This window comes from Arachis duranensis, chromosome 1 (genome assembly GCF_000817695.3).
Source record: "Arachis duranensis cultivar V14167 chromosome 1, aradu.V14167.gnm2.J7QH, whole genome shotgun sequence".
NCBI classification, from domain to species: domain Eukaryota; kingdom Viridiplantae; phylum Streptophyta; class Magnoliopsida; order Fabales; family Fabaceae; genus Arachis; species Arachis duranensis.
This window is the reverse complement of record NC_029772.3, coordinates 79,310,395-79,332,889: the sequence shown is the minus strand read 5'-3', so window position 1 is coordinate 79,332,889 and position 22,495 is coordinate 79,310,395.

Here is a 22,495-nt window from a genome sequence, read left to right as displayed (position 1 = left end):
CAAAGGACACGAGCCCTAGCGCAGTCACGTCCCTCAACCCACTCTTCTCCCTTACCGTTTCTCCTTCCTCCTCCACAATCACCCCAAAACCTCCATAACCACCTCCCAAGCTCTGGCGCCACCGCTGATTGCCACCACCCATTCTCCCCCTATCTCTTCCTCTCTTTCTCCTTCTCTCTCTTCTTCCTTGTCCCTCTTCTCATCGCTTCTTCTTTTCCGTCACCGCCGGTGGACCAACAACCACCACCAATCTTCTTCTTCCCCCTCAACCATCTCCTCTCCCTTACTGCTCACAACCATCACTTCACCCTGCCCTGTTTCTACGCCACTCACTCCCCTGTGCCAGCCTCTGCTCTGTGCGCTATCCTTTCTACCTCCGTGAAGTCCACTATGCCACCACATTCTTGGGCGGCACTGCGACCTTGCAAACCCTCTTCCTTTCTGAGTCCTATTTCCCTTCTGCTCCATTCCAGGTTCCATACCATTCCCCTTCCTCCATGGCTATATTTATTTACTGCATTAATTAATTTTGGTTTGTTAATTCGAGTTAGTTTAGTTAATTACTCTGTTTGTTAGGATTAGATAGAAATACATGTTGTTAGGTAGCTAGGTTGTGGTTAGAGGATTTTAGGCCTGATAAGTGCTCCGTTCTTGTTTACTTCTTGAATGTTGCATGCTCTGCTGAATGGTGGTTATTGCTGTTGTTTTGTACATTCTTGTTATTGCTATATTGAGTTGTTGGTTCTTATGTGCTACTTTGCTGAGTTTCATTGTATGATTGTGTTTGATGCTTCCTGAATGTATGTAATTCATGCTCTTACCATGCTTGTTGCAATTTATGGATTCATATGTGATTTTTGTTATTTTTTGTTACCCGGGAACATCGGGTTTACTGCCAGAATACTGCCCAAATTTTTTGAAAGTACTTCGTTTTTCAACATGCAACATGGAATTGAACTTGTCCCTTCTAAGACCGACTATTACTTGACTTCTGCAAGGCTCAATTCTTTGGTTACTTGGGTCAGCATTGCCGTGTTTCTTATATTGCCCGTGATATGCTTTGCACCTTGAATATGGCTCATTCTTTCGAAATGATTGGTGGATTTCATTTGTCTAAACCTTTTACTTCCACTTGGTTCTCAACTTGCTTTAGTTACACTAAGTGCATTTTAACTTTTTGCAACACCACCTACTGCCCATTTAGTGACCATGACATTGTTGATGACTTGTTTTCCTATTATATGCTCTTATGCACAGTTTCTTAATTCATCATCAATGACTGCATCTTCCTCTTGTTTTCTGCATATATCACTCCTTGCTTTCTATTCCTCTACTTGGCTTAATTGTTTATGTCCTGTATATCCATTTTTCAGGATGGCTGACAGAGGGAAAGCCAAGGTCACCTCTAGAAAGAGGAAGGTACCTCAAGCCGCCACTCTTTCTCCTTTTTCCAATTATGCTAAAAACCCTCTTTTGGAGAAGGATAAAGCGGATCAGCAGCTACCACCTACCGATACAGACAGGTTTCCTAATCTGTATTGCGAGCTTCACTTCCCAAACTATCGGAAGAAAAACCTTAACCTGGAGAAGATACTGGCCATTCCTACCGACCTGCAGCAATCCATTGAGGCCCATATTCAGAGGCTGGGTCTCGGTTTTGTTGACAGGAAGTTTGGTCGGGTGAACACGTCATGGGTCAAAGAATTTTACTGTAATTTCTTCAGAGTAACCCTTGACTCAGTTCACCTGCAAGGCAGATAGATATTGGTTTCCGAGGCTACTATAAAGGATGCTCTCCACTGCCTACCAAAGATCGGTGCCACAGACGCCTATGAGTAGGCAAAGGTAGCGATACATTATATGACTTTTGATTACGTGGCTCTGAGATGTGTTATTGCCACCCCGGATGCCCCTTGGGTGATGAATGCTGATAATAAGAAACCCGAGGGGATGCTGTTTGCTCATCTATCGAGAGAGGCTAGGACATGGAAGCAGATCTTTGCCACATATGTATTGCTTACCACACATTTTTCTGAGATTCCGATGGACATGCTTGTCCTGATCGGATGTGTTATGGAAAGGAAGGAGGTTTAATTTCCCCGATTGATCAGGAGGTACATGTGGCACGCACATATCCGTGGCCTACTCCCATTCCCCACTTTGGTCACTAGGAGCTCCTTGGAGAGGATGATGTGTCACCACTACCCCCAGATGACGACAAGGAGGACGTTATTCCGTGGGGGACATGGGTGCACGAGAAGCCCCCATCCCGGCGTGCTTCTAGAGCCCGAGCCAGAGCAGCAATGGCAGCTGGACCTTCTTCTTCCTCTGCTTCAGCCAGACCCTTAGCCGCAGCAGCACCCAAACCACCGCTAGCACCCCAACCGACATATCATTGGTGCAGCGTCTCTTCCACTTTTTGGAGTGTAGTGAGCACCGCATCATGTGACGCCTTGACAAAGTATATCAGATGTTCATCGTACGGGGCGTTGAGTTTCCCCCTCTCTTCGACTCTTCCACATATGAGGAGGAGCAGAACGAGGAGGAGGAGCACGAAGAGGAGCCAGCTCAGCCAGAGGCACCTTCAGAGACACAGGCCCTCCCAAAGGCTCAGCAGCCCCCGGAGGAGCCACAGCCTGAGGCCCAGCCAGATGCGACCGTTGACCCGCATTCTGAGCCTGAGCAGTAGCATCGAGAACGATGTTGTAATTTAAGTGTGGGGAGGTCGCCATCTCCGGCGGACTATATTTTGGTGAACCATTTCAGACCTTTATTCCATTTCGCTTTATTTTGTATTTTGCTTTATTTCGTTTTATTTCTCTTTTAGTACTTGCACACTTCTATTTTATTGTACTTTTGTTTATTTTTACTTTATTGCATTTCACTCTTTAGGCTTGTATATATCTTAGATATCTAGGTTGAATTGCACTTTTAGTTATTAGTTGTGATATGGAAAAATGTGGATTATTGAGCTTAGTTTACCCTTTTGCATAGGAAGTTGTGTTGATTGAAAAAGGGGATAAGCTAAGAATTTTTAGAATTTCTCAATCACAACATTGCATTAATAAGCTTAGCCAAACAATAAGATTTTTTCAAGGGATTTATCTATAGGGCATCACCCCAATTGATTGGAAACTTTTGATAAACTTGCTTGAATTTTATATTTTGTGAAGCATGTTTAATTGAGCTAAGAACACACAACCTGTGAGGTTTTGAGCTTAAGTATATGGTTACATTACTTAACCATAAATTTTCTTCTTGTGTGTTTTCTTCTCTACAATTGTAATCTTTGCTTTGTTCCATTCTATATGTCCATTATTTAGTGTATATTCATGCATACATATGATTGAGGCCATCGTTTGTTATTAGCTCACCTATCCCAAATTACCTACCCTTTTATCTGGCCTTGTTTGCCATCTTGAGCCCTTTTAACCCCCAATTATTCTTTATGTTACCACATCACTAGCCTTAAGTAGAAAAATAATTAATTATCCTATTTGAATCTTTGGTTAGCTTAAGATAGAGATTCTGTGTCAATTAAGTGTGGGGAAATATGGGGACTTCGGTTAGTAAGAAAGTGTTTTGGAGTTATTGACAAATTTTGAGAATTTTGGGTGCCACCCATGTGAAATTATAAAACCATAGGCATTGATCCATTATAATTTTAAAGAAAATTTTGATACATGAGTATGTGAATTACACAAAAGTGAGATTATGGGAAGCTAAGCATGAATTTATAATTATACAGAGTGTATCTGTGTGTTAAGTGAGAACTTAGGTTAGTCAAAGAATCAATTCATAGCTCACTTGGCCATACATATATCCTCACCCTTACCTTAGCCCCATTACATCCTTGAAAAGATCTCATGATGTTTGAATTTGTACACTAGATATTTTTTGATTGGTTAGATGAAGAGCAAAGTTTTAGAAAGCATGATTAGAGAAGACTAGAGTGAATCCCTAAACACTTGAGTAACTAGAGCGGATACACATCCGGTGAGAGTTCGATTTCTCAATCGCATGTCTTCACCACTATCTTCTATATTCTTGCAAGTTTATAAATCCTTTTGATAATTTAGTAGAATTGTGGGTTGGATTTAATTCCTATTGCTTCATCTCTTATGCTTACATATGTTCTCTTGAAGGGTTGATTTGTTTTGGCCTAAGGTTTTAAATTCATGATAAGTAGTTGCATTTAGATAGTTTGTATATAGTTCAGTTGCATTGGATAAATGTCATACCCCTTATTTCCTTTTTGGTTTAGCATGAGGACATGCTAAAATTTAAGTGGTGGGAGGTTGATAAACCCCATTTGTAGGGTTTATCTTGTGTTGAATCTAAAGTATTTTGTCAACCTTTTCTCACATTTACTCAATGGAATAACATAGTTTTGTGATGGTCTCCTAATTTGTGCTTAAGTATGAAAATATGATTTTGGACCCTTAATTCGATAATTTTAATCCCCCTTTGATTCCACTAGATGCCTTGATGAGTTTGTTAGTGATTTCAGATTGAAAAAGGGCTAGGAATGGGTCAAAGGAGTGAAGAGAAAGCATGCAAAGTGGAGTTTGGAATGCGCCCATGGACGCGCACGTGCACAAGACACGTGCGCGTGGATCGCGCAATGATCTAGGGATGTGTACACGTGCTGTAGCGTACGCGTCGATGGCCACGCTGACTCCTTCAATGAAATCGCACCTGGTGATTTTAGAGGGGCTTCTGGCCCAATTTTAAAGCCAATCTTGAGTAGAAAAAGGCCAAAAGACACAAAGAATTGAGGAAAAAGGGGATCATTCATTCAATCATTATTTACTTAACACACAATTTAGGTTTTTGATGTAGTTTCTAGAGTGAGAGGCTCTCTCCTCTATTTAGGTTTTAGGTTTTTAGGTTTATTTCTCCTCAATTTCAGAATTCTACCTTGCTTCAATCTAGGTTTCTTCTACTTTAATTGTTCTAGTACTTTGGTTTATTTATTTCTCTTGTTAAGTTGTTTATTTCCCCAATTTGGTTTATGAATTCCCCATGTTAGATTCAATTTTCATATTAATTCAAGTTGAGGTATTTTATGTTTAATGCTCTTTCCTTCATTTTTTTTTATTGATGTTGCAATTGGTTGTTTAGATTTAATATTCTCTTATTAATTTTCCATGTTATTATTTTGTGCCTTCCAATTGTTTGATGAAATGCTTGGGAGGATTTTAATTTAGACTTTTATGTTCTTGGCTTGGGATGGTAACTTAGGAACTCTTGAGTTACTAACTTCCAAGTAATTAATGATTGGAGCCATTAACTCTAGTTATCACTAATTGAATCAGTGGAGAGCTAAGACTTATGGACCTGGATTGATATAGCTCATTTGACTTTTCTTCACTAGTTAGAGGATGATTTAATGGGGTTGATCCTTGCCAATTCTCATGTTGGTTAGTGATAAGGATAGAGATCCTTGACCACCAAACCTTGCCAAGACCTCCTTATCATTTGATTTTCATTGCCATTTACATTTCTTGTTTCTTATTTCAAAAAACCCTAAAATATTCCTTTACATAACCAATTATAAGAACACTTCCCTGCAATTTCTTGAGAGACGACCCTAGGTTTAAATACTTTGGTTATTAGTTTTATTAGGGGTTTGTACTTGTGACAAACAAATTTTTGTATGAAAGGATTGTTGTTGGTTTAGAAACTATACATGCAATGAGAATTTACTTGTGAATTCTATACCACACAAAAATCCGTTCATTAAGATAATCAGTGACAATCAGCTATGTTCATCATACTAGGACTACGTTCTTGACAACCACCCATGTCTACATGGGTTCGTGTGAATACGTGACTGGAAAGTACGAACCGCCAGCTTGATTAAACATCTCTTAGACGGCTAATCCACGACTTCGTTGGGGACTTCTCGAGACACCAGTTTAGCCGATTTTCAGGAAGATTAGGGTCCCTGTGGTAGAGGCTAGAACCCAAAAAAGTAGCATTCTCTGATCCGAAAGATTCGACCTTGTCTGTGGCATTTTGAGTAGGATCACCAAAGAGAATGAACTGCTAGAGCTTCACCCTCGTTCAGATTGGATAACCGCGACCATACGGCATTTGATCTGAAGCAGAGAAGATTGATGACCACGACCAATGGCATTGATCACATACAGTCTGCCATAGAAGAAATCATTCACAAGCAAAGAAGACCCTAAACCATAGTTAATTCAGAAAGACAAAGTAACTCTAATCCTTAACCATCTTCCTATTACTAATCCCATTCAAATATAAAAAGTATTTTATACAATATTCCTTTAATGTAATTAAGCCTCAATCCAACAACTTCTGATTCACCTGACTAAGACCTGCAAGATAACTATAGCTTGCTTTAACCCACAATCCTCGTGGGATCGACCCTGACTCGCTCAGGTATTACTTGGACGACCCAGTGCACTTGTTGGTACAGCTGTACGAAAGTGTGGGGAATCATGCACCATGCGTATGCACGGATGATGAGCGGATAATTTATACGCTTTTTGGCATTATTTTTAGTTAGTTTTTAGTATGTTTTAGTTACTTTTTATTATATTTTTATTAGTTTTTATGAAAAATTCACATTTCTGGACTTTAGTATGAGTTTATGTGTTTTTCTGTAATTTCAGGTATTTTCTGGCTGAAGTTGAGGGACCTGAGTAAAAATCTGATTCAGAGGCTGAGAAAGGACTGCAGATGCTGTTGGATTCTGACCTCCCTGCACTCAAACACGTTTTTCTGGAGCTACAGAAGTCCAATTGGCGCGTTCTCAATTGGTCGCAAAAGCTAACATCTTGGGATTTCCAGCAATGTATAATTGTTCATACTTTGCCCGAGATTTGATGGCCCAAACTGGCGTTCAACGCCAGCCAGAGACCCTTTTCTGGCGTAAAACGCCGGAACTGGCACCAAAACTGGAGTTAACTGCCCAAACTGGCATCCAAGCTGGTGTTTAACTATAGAAAAGGCCTATGCACGTGTAAAGCTCAATGCTTAGCCCAAGCACAAACCAAGTGGGCCTCTGAAGTGGATTTCTATACTATCTGTACTTAATTAGTTATTTTCTGTAATCCTTAGTAACTAGTTTAGTATAAATAGCACTTTTTACTATTTTATTGAAGGCTGATGCCATTTTTCCACATTTGAGAAGCTGGCCATTCGGCCATGCCTAGACCTTTTTCTCTTATGTATTTTCCAACAGTGAAGTTTCTACAGCTCAAAGATTAAGGTGCAGAGCTCTGCTGTTCTTCATGAATTGATGTAAGTACTATTGTTTCGCTTTCAATTCACGTTTACTTCTTCTCCAAGATATACCCTCGTACTTAATTCACGCTTACAATCACCCACTATCTTTGTTACTCGCTTAACCAAGATCCGCGTAATTGACAACCACAAGCGGTCTACATGATGTTCAACGTAGTCATTGGATGACAGTTGAAGTATAGTCTCTTGGGTCTCTGATCCACAGATTTGACTTGCCTCTCCTAACAACAGAGCATTCGAATCCGTGAGATTAGAACCTTCGTGGTAGAGGCTAGAACCAATTGGCAGCATTCCCGAGATTCGAAAAGTCTAAACCTTGTTTGTGCTATTCGGAGTAGGATCTGGGACGGGATGACTGTGACGAGCTTCAAACTCACGAATGTTGGGTGCAGTGACTGTGTGCAGAAGGATAGAGAGATCCTGTTCTGACATAAGTGAGAATTGACAGATGATTAGCCGTGCGGTAGCTATGCCTAGTATTTCTCATCCGAGATGAGAGATCCGACAGTTGATTAGCGTACGGAAACCGGACTTGGACCATTTTCATTGAGAGAACGGATGGTAGCCATTGACAACGGTGATCCACCAACATAGAGCTTGCAATGGAAGGGAGCACGCATGATTGGATGAAGACAATAGCACTTTTTACTATTGTATTGAAGGCTGATGCCATTTTTCCACATTTGAGAAGCTGGCCATTCGGCCATGCCTAGACCTTTTTCTCTTATGTATTTTCCAACGGTGAAGTTTCTACAGCTCAAAGATTAAGGTGCAGAGCTCTGCTATTCTTCATGAATTGATGTAAGTACTATTGTTTTGCTTTCAATTCACGTTTACTTCTTCTCCAAGATATACCCTCGTACTTAATTCACGCTTACAATCACCCACTATCTTTGTTACTCGCTTAACCAAGATCCGCGTGCCTGACAACCACAAGGGGTCTACATGATGTTCAACGTAGTCATTGGATGACAGCTGAAGTATAGTCTCTTGGGTCTCTGATCCACAGATTTGACTTGCCTCCCCTAACAACAGAGCATTCGAATCCGTGAGATTAGAACCTTCGTGGTAGAGGCTAGAACCAATTGGCAGCATTCACGAGATTCGAAAAGTCTAAACCTTGTTTGTGCTATTCTGAGTAGGATCTGGGACGGGATGACTGTGACGAGCTTCAAACTCACGAATGTTGGGTGCAGTGACTGTGTGCAGAAGGATAGAGAGATCCTATTCTGACATAAGTGAGAATTGATAGATGATTAGCCGTGCGGTAGCTATGCCTGGTATTTTTCATCCGAGACGAGAGATCCGACAGTTGATTAGCGTACGGAAACTGGACTTGGACCATTTTCATTGAGAGAACGGATGGTAGCCATTGACAACGGTGATCCACCAACATATAGCTTGCAATGGAAGGGAGCACGCATGATTAGATGAAGACAATAGGAAAGTAGAGGTTCAGAAGCAACAAAGTATCTCCAAACGCTTATCTGAAATTCCCACCAATGAATTACATAAGTATCTTTATTTTAATTTACGTTTTATTTATCTTTCAATTATCAAAACTCATAACCAATTGAATCCGCCTGACTAAGATTTTTAGGATGACCATAGCTTGCTTCAAGCCGGCAATCTTCGTGGAATCGACCCTTACTCGCATAAGGTTTTAATACTTAGACGACCCAGTGCACTTGCTAGTTAGTTGTACCGGAGTTGTGAAAAGTGTGATCACAATTCCGTGCACCAAGTTTTTGGCGCCGTTGCTGGTGATTGTTCGAGTTTGGACAACTGACGGTTCATCTTGTTGCTTAGATTAGGTAACCTGCTTTCTTGTTTCAACCTTTATTTTCTTTTCATAAAGTTTTTTTACAAAAATTTTTTTAAATCATAAAACCAAAATAAAATTTGTGATTCTTGTTTGAGTCTAGTGTCAAATTTTAAGTTTAGTGTCAACTGAATGCTTTTAATTTTTCTTAGATTTTCGAAAATTCATGCATTGTGTTCTTCTTTGATCTTCAATTTGTTCTTGATAATTTTCCTTGTTTAATCTTTAATTTTTCTTGTTTTGTGTCTTTTCTTGTTTTTCTGGTGCATTTTCGAATTGTTATTGTCCCTAGTACAAAAGTTCTTAAGTTTGGTGTCTTGCATATCTTTCTTTTCTTAAAAATTTCAAAAATATGTTCTTGATGTTCATCATGATCTTCAAAGTGTTATTGGTGTTCATCTTGACATTCAAAGTGTTCTTGCATGCATTATTTGTTTTGATCTTAAATTTTTATGTTTTGTTTCATTTTGTTGTTTTTCTCTCTCCTCATTAAAAATTCAAAAGTCAAAAAAGTATCTTTTCCTTATTCTTCTCATAATTTTCGAAATTTTGAGTTGACTTGGTCAAAAATTTTTAAAATTTAGTTGTCTCTTGTTAGTCAAGTCAAAATTTCAATTTAAAAACTTTATCGTTTCAAATCTTTTTCAAAATCAATTCTTTTTCATTTTTTATGATTTTCGAATATTCATTCTTAAAATTTTTCCAAATATTTTTCATTTTTCTTTTAATGTTTTCAAAAATTTTAAAACTAATTTTTCAAATTCTTTTTCTTAATTTTATTTCATATTTTCAAAAATCCTTGCTATCAATTAATGTTTTGATTCAAAAATTTCGGGTTTGTTACTTTCTTGTTAAGAAAGGTTCAATCTTTAAATTCTAGAATTATATCTTTTAGTTTCTTATTACTCAAGTCATCAACTTTAATTTTAAAAATCAAATCTATTTATTTTTTTTCAATTCTTTTTCAAAATAAATTTCAATCATATCTTTTTAAAATTTTAATTTCAAAATCTTTTTCTAACTTCTCATCTTTTCAAAATTTACTTTCAAATCTTTTTCAACTAACTACTTGACTTGTTTGTTTTAATTTTAAAAAGTTTACTATTTCTTATCTTTTTCAAAACCACCTAACTACTTTTACACTTCTAATTTTCGAAAATCACTAACCACTTTTTTTAAAATCTTTTTAATTAACTAATTGTTTTAGTTTTTAATTTTCTTGTATTTCCTTTTCAAATTTTCGTACCTAAATTAATTAAATAAAAATAAAAATATTTTTCTTTTCCTTCTTCTTAAAATTTGAATACTCTCTCTCATCTCTTTCTATTTATTTTATTTATTTACTAATATTTCTCTTCTACTCATCTAATAATTCGAACCCTCTCCCTCTCTCTATGTTCGAATTCTTCTTATGCTCTCTCTACCTCATTCTTCTATTCTTCTTTTCCTCTGACACATAAAGGAATCTCTATACTATGACATAGAGGATTCCACTACTCTCTTTGTTCTCTTAATTTTCATATGAGCAGGAACAGTGATAAAGATATTCTTGTTGAAGCTGATCCTGAACCTGAAAGGACTCTAAAGAGGAAGCTAAGAGAAGCTAAAGCATAACACTCCGGAGAGGACCTTACAGCAAATTTTGAAAGAGAGGCAGACGTGGCAGCCGAACTTGAGAACAATGGTGGAGATGCAAGGAAGATGCTTGGTGACTTTACTGTACCAACTTCCAACTTCTCTGGAAGAAGCATCTTAATTCCTATAATTAGAGCAAACAACTTTGAGCTTAAGCCTAAATTAGTTTCTCTAATGCAGCAGAATTGCAAGTTTCATGGACTTCCATTGGAAGATCCTTATCAGTTCTTAGCTGAATTCTTGCAAATTTGTGACACTATTAAGACTAATGGGGTTGTTCCCGAGGTCTACTGACTTATGCTTTTCCACTTTGCTATAAGAGACAGAGCTAGGATATGGTTGGACTCACAACCTAGGGAAAGCCTGAACTCTTGGAAAAAGTTAATCAATACTTTCTTGGCTAAATTCTTTTCACCTCGAAAGATGAGCAAGCTTAGAGTAGAAATCCAAACCTTCAGACAAAAGGAAGGTGAATCCCTCTATGAAGCTTGGGAAAGATACAAGCAATTAATCAGAAGGCTTCCTTCTGACATGCTTTCAAAATGGAGCATCTTATGTATATTCTATGATGGTCTATCTGAATTATCCAAGATGTCATTGGACCACTCTGCTGGTGGATCTCTTCATATGAAGAAAACCCTACAGAAGCCCAGGAACTCATTGATATGGTTGCAAACAACCAGTTCATGTACACTTATGAAAGAAATCCTGTGAATAATGGGATGACTTAGAAGAAAGGAGTTCTTGAGATTGATACTCTGAATGCCATATTGGCTCAGAATAAAATATTGACTCAGCAAGTCAATATGATTTCTCAAAATCTGACTGGACTGCAAGCTGCATCCGACAGTACTAAGGAAGCCTCCTCTGAAGGAGAAGCTTATGACCTTGAGAATGCTGCAATGGAAGAGGTGAATTACATGAGAGAATCCTATGGAAACACCTATAATCCTTCATGGAGAAATCATCCAAATTTCTCATGGTAGGATTAACAGAAGCCTCAATAAAGCTTCAATAATAATAATGGTGGGAGAAATAGGTTTGGCAACAGCAAGCCTTTTCTATCATCTTCTCAACAATAGACAGAAAATTCTAAACAGAGCCTCTCTAACTTAGCAACCATAGTCTCTGATCTATCTAAGACCACTGTCAGTGTCATGACTGAAACAAGGTCCTCCATCAGAAATTTGGAGGCACAAGTGGGTCAGCTGAGTAAAAGTGTTACTGAAATCCCTCATAATACTATCCCAAGCAATACAGAAGAGAATCCAAAGAGAGAGTGCAAGGCCATCAATATATCCAAAGTGGCTGAACCTATAGAGGAGGAAGAGGCAGTGATTTCCAGTGAGGAAGACCTCAATAGACGTCCACTAACTACTAAGGAGTTCCCTAATGAGGAACCAAAGGAATCTGAGGCTCATACAGAGACCATAGAGATTCCACTGAACTTATTGGTGCCATTCATGAGCTCAGATTAGTATTCTCTCTTTGAAGAGGATGAAGATATTGTTGAAGAGCAAGTTGCTTGATATCTAGGAGCAATCATGAAGCTGAATGCCAAGTTATTTGCCAAAAAGGGTGTCTGGCTGGCGTTAAACACCAGAAAGCGGCATCTGCCTAGCGTTTAATGCCAGGAAAGGCAGCAGATTGGCGTTTAACGCCTGAAAGGGCTGTTCAGGGGCATTTAAACACAAGAAAGGTGCAGGGACGAGAATTCCTTGACACTTCAGGATCCCTACCTACCCCAACTCACTCTCTCTCCTCTTCACACCTTTCCATAACCCTCTTCCATATAATCTCTTCACCACTCACATTAATCCACTATTCCCGAAAACCCATCATAAAACCCCACCTACCTCACCATTCAAATTCAAAACACTTCCCTTCTAAACCCAACCCCTTCTTACATGAATTCCCTCTCTCTCTTACCCTATAAATACCCCCTCCTTACCACCTTCAATTTCACGCATCATAAACACTTAAACCCCCCTTGGCCAAATTCAAAACACCCATCTATCTCCTCTATTTCTTCTTCTCCTCCTTTTTTTCTTCTTTTGCTCGAGGACAAGAAAACCTTTTAAGTTTGGTATGGGAAAAAGCTCTGCTTTTTGTTTTTCCATAACCATTAATGGCACCTAAGGCCGGAAAAACCTCTACAAAGAGGAAAGGGAAGGCAGTTGCTTCCATCTTCGAGTCATGAGAGATGGAGAGGTTCATCTCAAAGGTCCATCAAGACCACTTCTATGAAGTTGTGACCAAGGAAATGGTGATCTTTGAGGTCCCCTTCATGCTCAAAAAGAGTGAATATCCAGAGATTCGATGTGAGGTTCAGAGAAGAGGTTGGGAAGCTCTCACCAACCCCATCCAACAAGTCAGAATCTTAATGGTTCAAGAGTTCTATGCTAATGCATGGATCACTAAGAACCATGATCAAAGTGTGAACCCGAGCCCAAAGAATTGGCTCACAATGGTTCAGGGGAAATACTTGAATTTCAGTCCGAAAACTGTGAGGTTGGCATTTAACTTGCCAAGGATGCAAGGAGATCCTCATCCTTTCACTAGAAGGGTCAACTTAGGTTGGACCAAGTCCTCACAGACATTGGTGTGGAAGGAGCACAATAGAAGAGAGACTCAAAAGGCAAGCTGGTTCAACTAAGAAGGCCTGACCTCAAACCCGTGGCTAGAGGATGGTTGGAGTTCATCCAACACTCTATCATTCCTACTAGCAACCGGTCCGAAGTAACTATGGATCAGCCTATCATGATCTATAGTATCATGAATGGAGAGGAAGTGGAAGTTCATGAGATCATACCTCTAGAACTATACAAGGTGGCTGACAAGCCCTCCACTTTGGCAAGGTTAGCCTTTCCTCATCTCATCTGTCACTTATGCAATTCAGCCGAAATTATCATAAAGGAAGACTTCCTCATTGAAGAGGACAAAACCATCATTAAAAAGAGGATGGAGCAAACAAGAGAACCCGCTCTTGGACTTCAACAAGAGCATAAGGAAATTCCTTATCAAGAAATCCCTGAGATGCCTCAAGGGATACACTTTCCTCCACAAAGTTATTGGGAGCAACTCAACACCTCTTTAGGAGATTTGAGTTCCAACTTGGAACAACTAAAGATGGAGCACCAAGAGCACTCTATTATCCTCCATGAAATTAGAGAGGACCAAAGAGCCATGAGGGAAGAGCAACAAAAGCAACGAAGAGATATTGAGGAACTAAAGCACTCCATAGGATCTTCAAGAGGAAGAACTAGCCGCCATCACTAAGGTGGACCCGTTCTTTAATTTCCTTGTTATTTGTTTTTCTATTTTTTGTTTCCTATGTTTTATGTTTTGTCTGTGTTTTTGTCTTTATTACATGATCATTAGTGTTTAGAGTCTATGTCTTAAAGCTATGTGATTCCATGAATCTTGCACATTTCTTAAATGAAAAATGTTTTTATTTGCAAAAGAACAAAAAGTGCATGAATTTCAAAATTTATCTTGAAATTAAGTTAATTATTTTGATGTGGTAGAAATACTTCTTGCCTTCTGAATGTATGCAAACAGTGCATGTTTGAAATTGGAATTAAGAAAAGTTGACTCTTGAAAGAATAATGAAAAAGGATACATGTTATTGGTAATCTGAAAAATCATAAAACTAATTCTTGAAGCAAGAAAAAGCAGTGAAAAGCAAAAGCTTGCAAAAAAAAAGGAAAAAGAAAGAGCAAGTAGAAAAAGCCAGAAAAAGGCAAGGGTAAAGAGGATCCAAGGCTTTGAGCATCAATGGATAGGAGGGCCCAAAGGAATAAAATCTTGGCCTAAGATGCTAAATCAAGCTATCCCTAACCATGTGCTTGTGTCATGAAGGTCCAAGTGAAAAGCTTGAGACTGAGTGATAAAAGTCGTGATCCCAAGCAAAAGAGTGTGCTTAAGAACTCTGGGCACCTCTAACTGGGGACTCTAGCAAAGCTGAGTCATAATCTGAAAAGGTTCACCCAATTATGTGTCCGTGGCATTTATGTATCTAGTGGTAATACTGGAAAACAAAATGCTAGGGGTCACGGCCAAGACTCATAAAGTAGCTGTGTTCTAGAATAAAAAAGAACTTAACTAGGAAAATCAATAACATTATCTGTATTTCTGAGTTCCTAAAGAGGCCAACAATTTTGAACTCCAATGGATAGAGAGATGCCAAAATAATTCAGAGGCAAAAAGCTACTAGTCCCGCTCATCTAATTAAAACTAATCTTCATTGATATTTTTGAAATTTATTGTATTTTCTCTTCTTTTTTATATTATTTTGTTTTTGGTTGCTTGGGGACAAGCAACAATTTAAGTTTGGTGTTGTGATGAGCAGATAATTTATACGCTTTTTGGCATTGTTTTTAGGTAGTTTTTAGTATGTTTTGGTTACTTTTTATTATATTTTTATCAGTTTTTATGCAAAATTTACATTTCTGGACTTTACTATGAGTTTCTGTGTTTTCCTATAATTTTAGGTATTTTATGGCTGAAGTTGAGGGACCTGAGCAAAAATCTGATTCAGAGGATGAGAAAGGACTACAGATGCTGTTGGATGCTGACCTCCCTGCACTCAAACACGTTTTTCTGGAGCTACAGAAGTCCAATTGGCGCGTTCTCAATTGAGATGAAAAGCTAACATCTTGGGCTTTCCATAAATTTATAATGGTCTATACTTTGCCGGAGATTTGATGGCTCAAACTGGAATTCAACGCCAGCTAGAGACCCTTTTCTGGCGTAAAACGCCGGAACTGACACCAGAACTGGAGTTAAACACCCAAATTGGCATCCAAGCTGGTGTTTAACTCTAGAAAAGGCCTATGCATGTGTAAATCTTAATGCTCAGCCTAAGCACAGACCAAGTGGGCCCCGAAAGTGGATTTCTGCACTATTTGCACTTAATTACTTATTTTTTGTAATCCTTAGTAACTAGTTTTGTATAAATAGCACTTTTTACTATTGTATTGGAGACTAATGTCATTTTTTCACATTTGGGAGGCTGGCCATTCGGCTATGCCTAGGTTTTTTTCTCTTATTTATTTTCTAACAGCGGAGTTTCTACACCTTATAAATTAAGGTGCGGAGCTCTGCTGTTCTTCATGAATTAATGCAAGTACTATTGTTTCTCTTTCATTTCACGCTTACTTCTTCTCCAAGATATACTCTCGTACTTAATTCAGTTAAGTCAGAATGAAGGGGTGACCCATGACAATCACCCACTATCTTCGTTACTCGCTTAGCCAAGATCCGGGTGCCTGACAACTACAAACGGTCTACATGATGTTCAACGTAGTCATTGGACGATAGCTGGAGTATAGTCTCGTGGGTCTCTGATTCACGGATTTGACTTGCCTCTCCTGACAACAGAGCATTCAAATCCGTGAGATTAGAACCTTCGTGGTAGAGGCTAGAACCAATTGGCAGTATTCCCAATATCCGGAAAGTCTAAACCTTATCTGTGGTATTCCGAGTAGGATCTGGAACGGGATGACTGTGACGAGCTTCAAACTCACGAATGTTGGGTGCAGCGACAGTGTGCAAAAGGATAGAGAGATCATATTCCGACACAAGTGAGAAATGACAGATAATTAGCTATGCGGTAGTGATAAATCCCGATTTTGTGGTTTATCTTGTGCTTATTTTGGGGGATTTTATCACCTTTCTCACATTTATTCAATGAAATAGCATGGTTTTGCAATTCTCCCTTGATTTGTGCTTAAATGTGAAAACATGCTTTTTAGGCCCTAAAATTGGTGATTTTAATTCACTTTAATTCCATTCGATGCATTGATATGTTTGTTGAGTAATTTCAGGTTCATAAGGAAAGTATTGGATAGAAGAAGTGAGGAGAAAAGCATGCAAGTGGGAGAACTCATGAAGAAATGAAGGAACCGTAGAGCTATCAAGCCTGACCTCTTCGCACTCAAATGACCATAACTTGAGCTACAGAGGTCCAAATGAAGCGGTTCCAGTTGCGTTGGAAAGCTAACATCTAGGGCTTCGAAATGATATAAATTTTTCCATATATTACTTCACTTATAGGGGCGCGCATGCGCAATGTGCGTGGACGCGCCGATTGAGCACGTGACCCACTAAAGAGCAACTCATGGCCAGTGATTTCTAGCTCATTTTGGGCCCAGTTCAACTCATTTCTGATGCTATTGAACCCAAGGATTAAAGGGGGAATGAACCAAGTAGTCATAGTTTTTATTTTTCATCATGTTTTAGGCTAGAATTATAGAGAGAGAGGCTTTTTCCTCTCTCTAGATTTAGGATAGAAATTAGGGTAAAGTTAGGTTAATCACTCTCAAATTCATCTTTCAATTCTTGTTTTGATTTCAATTCTCTTTACATTTTAGTGTTCTATTGTCTTTGTTCTTCTAGTTTCTCTTGTTAATCTCTTATTTTGTCCTCTTTTATGTTTATGAACAATTGTTGGATCTTAATTTTCTTTAATGCAAATTTATGTTTCCATGTCTCTTTTATGTTGATCGTGATTGTTATTATTGATTTCTTGTTCATGATAGTTATGGGTTCTTTTAATTCTTGCATTTTTATGATGTTTACTTTTCTTGCACTCTAGGTGTTTGTTAAAATGCTTTCACTAGTTTTTGAGTAGTTTCTTCTACTCTTGGCCTAGGCTAAGGGAATTGAGTGACCTTGAGTCATTGGGTCTCAATGATTTGGTGATTTGAGAACCCTTTGTGATCAATTTTGATACTTATTGACGCCAACCCACTACTAATCTAATTAGTAGGTAGGTTGGGACTTATGGGTTGATGTGATCAAGCCTATCTGACATACTTTAAGCTTAGGAGTAGATATTGCGTACTTAAAGCTTTTGGGAAGTAGACTTAATAGGTTGGCCTCTCATAATTATCAATGTATGGTTTGTAGACAAGGATGGTAATCTTAATTACCTATGCCTAGCCAAGAGTACTATTCTATTTCTTTTGTTAGTTCTCTTTACCCTTGGCCTAGGTGGAGTAATTAGTGACGCTTGAGTTATCTGATTCCTTTGATTGATTGACCATTGGAAGTTGCTAATTGATTTGGATACCACTAACACTAGTCCTTCCCTTGGGAGTTGGCTAGGATTTGTGGAATCAAGTTAATTCATCCACTTGACTTTCCTCCTTGGTTAGAGGTTAACGAAGTGGTAGCAATAAACAATTTGTGGTCATAATTAAGGAGGATAACTAGGATATGACTTCTAATTTTCATATCTTGCCAAGAGTTTTGTTAGTTGCTAGTTTATTTTCTTTTCCATTTACATTTCTTGTCCAAAATCTAAAAAACCCCAAAATATACTTCATAGCCAATAATTGAGCACTTCATTGCAATTCCTTGTGAGACGACCCGGAGTCCAAATACTCCGGTTAATTTTCATTGGGGTTTATACTTGTGACAAAACCAAATTTAATTTGATGCGAGAGTTATTTGTTGGTTTGGAGCTATGCTTACAACGAAGTAATTCCTTTCTTTAAGAAGAAATTCCTAACCAACACAAGTCTCGCAATCAGGTAGTTGTGCCTGGTATTTTTCATCCTAGACGAGAGATCAGATAGTTGATTATCCGTATAGAAACCGTACTTGGACCATTTTCACTGAGAGGACGGATGGTAGCCATTGACAATGGTGATCCACCAACATACAGCTTGCCATAGAAGGGAGCACGCATGATTGGATAAAGACAATAGGAAAGCAGAGGTTCAGAAGCAACAAAGTATCTCCAAACGCTTATCTGAAAGTCCCACCAATGAATTACGTAAGTATCTTTATTTTAATTTATGTTTTATTTATCTTTCAATTATCAAAACTCATAACCAATTGAATCCACTTGACTAAGATTTACAGGATGACCATAGCTTGCTTCAAGCCAGCAATCTCTGTTGGATCGACCCCTTACTCACGCAAGATTTTATTACTTGGACGACCCAGTGCACTTGCTGGGGAGTTGTGAAAAGTGTTATCACAATTCCCTGCACCAACGGACCTGTGTGTGCAGACACACAAACCCTTTTTAGTGCGTAAATTTGAAAAAGAGCCCTAATGATAGGCACGCCATTCCCCCCTTCTCCTATCTCTTTGCCAACACAGCACCACCCAACCTACAACATTCCCTTCCCTTTTTTGCTTTCGGCGATGCCATTGCCGCCGTGCACCACCAACGCCGCCACTCTCTCTCTTTCTTCTTCTTTTTCTCTCTCTTTCTTTTTCCCTTCCACCATCAACCTCAAACTCTACTTTTCTACACCAACAACAAGTCATGTTTCTCTCCTCTGGAAACACCACATTGCTGCCGCGACTAAGGCAGTGGCAACCTCATAGTGCCACTACAACCTCTCGCTCCATTTTTCATCTCATTTTGCTCAGGTTCCTCCATATTTACCCTATTTCTATTTCTTTTACATAGTAGTTTTTGTTACATATTGTTTTTAAGTTTTAGTAATTATATTAGATTTAGATTAGTTGTTTGAATGTTGTTTGGTTTGCAAGTATGTTTTGCTATTGATTGGGTTGATTATTGCTAAAGAATAGCTTGAATTTGTTAACTTTGTGCACTGCACACCAACTGTTCAATTAAATGCCTGAATAAAATACGAGTTTAATTCATGTGTTGTATGTACCATATACAATAAATGACATTATTGTTTGGTAAATTATTCATGAATTGTGCACTTTTGGATGATATTGATGCTATTTAAGATTGATATTCTTCAATGCACTTATTCATTGCTTTGATTTGCTTGCACATCATTAGTTTGAGCATTCACATTTTATGACATATTGGGTGACTTTTTTTTAGTAAATGCATTGAAGTTAGTGAATTGAGTTTGATTACTTATTCATCATAGTTTTGAAATTAACTTAGTTACATAACATGGTACTTGTTCTTGAGTGGTTTGAATCATTTAAGTTGGCTTGACTTGATTCTCATCAAGCTTGTCCTTCTTCGCAACAAGTACTTCGTTCTTGTGATTATTTCATTATTTTGGGATGAATAAGTAGTTTAGACACTAGTGGATTGGATATTATTTCCTGTGTGAATCAATATCAACTTTAACTTTTTTGTATTTGCATAATATCAATGTCCATTCTTTCAAAATTCAACTCATTGTGTTGTGTTTGCCTAAGCTTACTTGTTGATTTGATCTCTGTTCATTCTATAGCTTGTATCTTAGGCCACTTAATTGAGGAACTCATGCTTGATTTTTGATTGTGTGGTTTACCGCTTTATCCGGCCAATGTGTGTGTTCTAACCACGTGCAATTTAGAACGCACACATTGTCTTTCATTATATCACACTCATATGAATTCTTCCTCAATTCGGTGTTTATTTGTTTTTTATTACATCCTTGTTTACATTGTTATTTGCTTCCTCTTCTATCTTCTTTGCGCCAGTTGCCTTATATTTCTAAAGTTTATCCTTTTACTCTTTTCTGGATGCGCTACAAAGGAAAGGAGCCAGCTAGATTTTCATCTACTCTATAGCCATTCCATCTAGTCCTTTCTTTCATCGGAGCAGTGAACCAGGTACCTTTGCTAATGAAAAGGCTAAACTTCAACATCGATGCCTTGAGAAAAGAGCTATTTATGGGGAGCGGAAATTGAATATACCATAGAAGTTGCCAGTGGCTATCCATGACCGTATAGCCTTCTTCCAGTGGGAGTTTCTAGAGTTTGATTCGGTAGAGATCAATGAATCAATTGTGAAGAAATTCTATGAGAACCTCCAAAGTTAGGGAGCAAAAATGGTATTCTTTTGAGGAAAGCAAGTGGATACTTTCACTACAGTACTCGAAGCTCTCTTTGCAACTTTGATGAAGAGGAATTTGTCGTGTCGATGTAGAATTTCTTAACTGAAATCTCGTTGTAAGCATATATCTAAACCAACAAACAATCCTCCCAATTAAAATTTGGTTGTGATAAGTACCCCAATGAAAATTAACCAAATTATTTAAACCTCGGGTCGTCTCACAAGGAAATGCAATAAAGTGGTCAATTATTGCCTATGGAGGAATAAAGGGGTTTGATTTATAAAAGGGCAAGAAAATAAATAACAAGAAAAGTAAATCAAGTAACTAAATAAAGCAAGAAATAAAGAGAGACATTCATGGAAAAGATTGAGAACTTAGGCTTTCTATCCTAGTCACTAATACAATAATTAACAAGAAATTATCTTATTTCGTCATCCCCAACGATGGAAAAAGGTATAATATTATCTTCACACTCGGAGAAAGTCAAATAAGACTGGCTAATCTTAATCCAAAAGTCCTAATCAACTTACTAATTAAATTAGCAAAAGATTAGCATCAATGGAAACAATACTAACTCACAACTCTAGATCACCAATATAAGTTGGGTCTTAATGACTCAAGATTACCTAATTACTCTTTCCAAGGCAAGAATGCTCAAAATCTACTCTAACATCCTACCAATTATTTTGTCAAACACTTTGAAGGCATAAAAGGAAAGCATAATAAATGTGCAAGAATAATAAAAGCTAATAACTACCAATTGCAAGAAGAGTAAAATTCACAGCTCAAATCAACAATGAAGGAACATCAAACATTAAATTTCATTAAAGGAATCCAAATTCAACATGAGTGGATGAACATAAAAGAGGCATAAAAGTAAAATTAACACTACAAACTATGAGAAGGAAGGAGTATAAGCAAGACATTGTAAAGGAAACAAGATGAAATGAAGAAGTTGGACCTAGATCTAAGATGCAAAATATCCTAGGAACCCTAATTCTAGAGAGAAGAATGGGCCTCTCTCTCTAGAAAACTAACCTACATGATGGTATCCTACAACTAAGTGCTCCCCCCTTTGCCCAAGCTTGAATTCTGCATGAAATATTCTCAGAAACAAGTTGGATTTGGGCCTGGGTAGCTCAGAAATCGCCCCCAGCGTTTTCACTTAAATGAGGTCACGTGCGAGCAGTGACACGTACGAGTGGGTCACGCGTACACGTTGCTGGGCATTTTTTCTATGTACACGTACGCGTCAAGTCACACGTACGTGCCGCCATGCGACATCATATCCACGCGTCTGCGTCGGCGTATGGACTCCAAATCCTTGTTTTTCATTGAATTCTTCACTTTGCATGCTTTTCTCTCTACTCCTTTGACCCATTCCTAGCTTTTTCAACCTAAAATCACTAAATAAACATATCAAGGCATCTAGTAGAATCAAAGGTGAATAAAAATTATCAATTTAAGGGCCTAAAAAGCTTGTTTTCACACTTAAGCACAAATTAAGGGAGAATTATAAAACCATGCTACTTCATTGAATAAATGTGAGAAAAGGTGATAAAATCCTCTAAATTAAGCACAAGATAAATGATAGCGCGAAATTGTGATCAATACTTTTCACAACTCAAATAATCCCCGGTAATGAATCCAAAAACTTGGTGTTCAATACCATGGCATAAACACAACTTCGCACAACTAACCAGCAAGTGTACTGGGTCGTCCAAGTAATAAACCTTACGCGAGTAAGGGTCGATCCCACAGAGATTGTTGGTATGAAGCAAGCTATGGTCACCTTGTAAATCTTAGTCAGGCAAACTCAAATGGGTATGGTGATAAACGCATAAAACATAAAGATAAAGATAGAGATACTTATGTAATTCATTGGTAGGAATTTCAGATAAGCGTATGAAGATGCCTTCCCTTCTGTCTCTCTGCTTTCCTACTATCTTCATCCAATCCTTCTTACTCCTTTCCATGGCAAGCT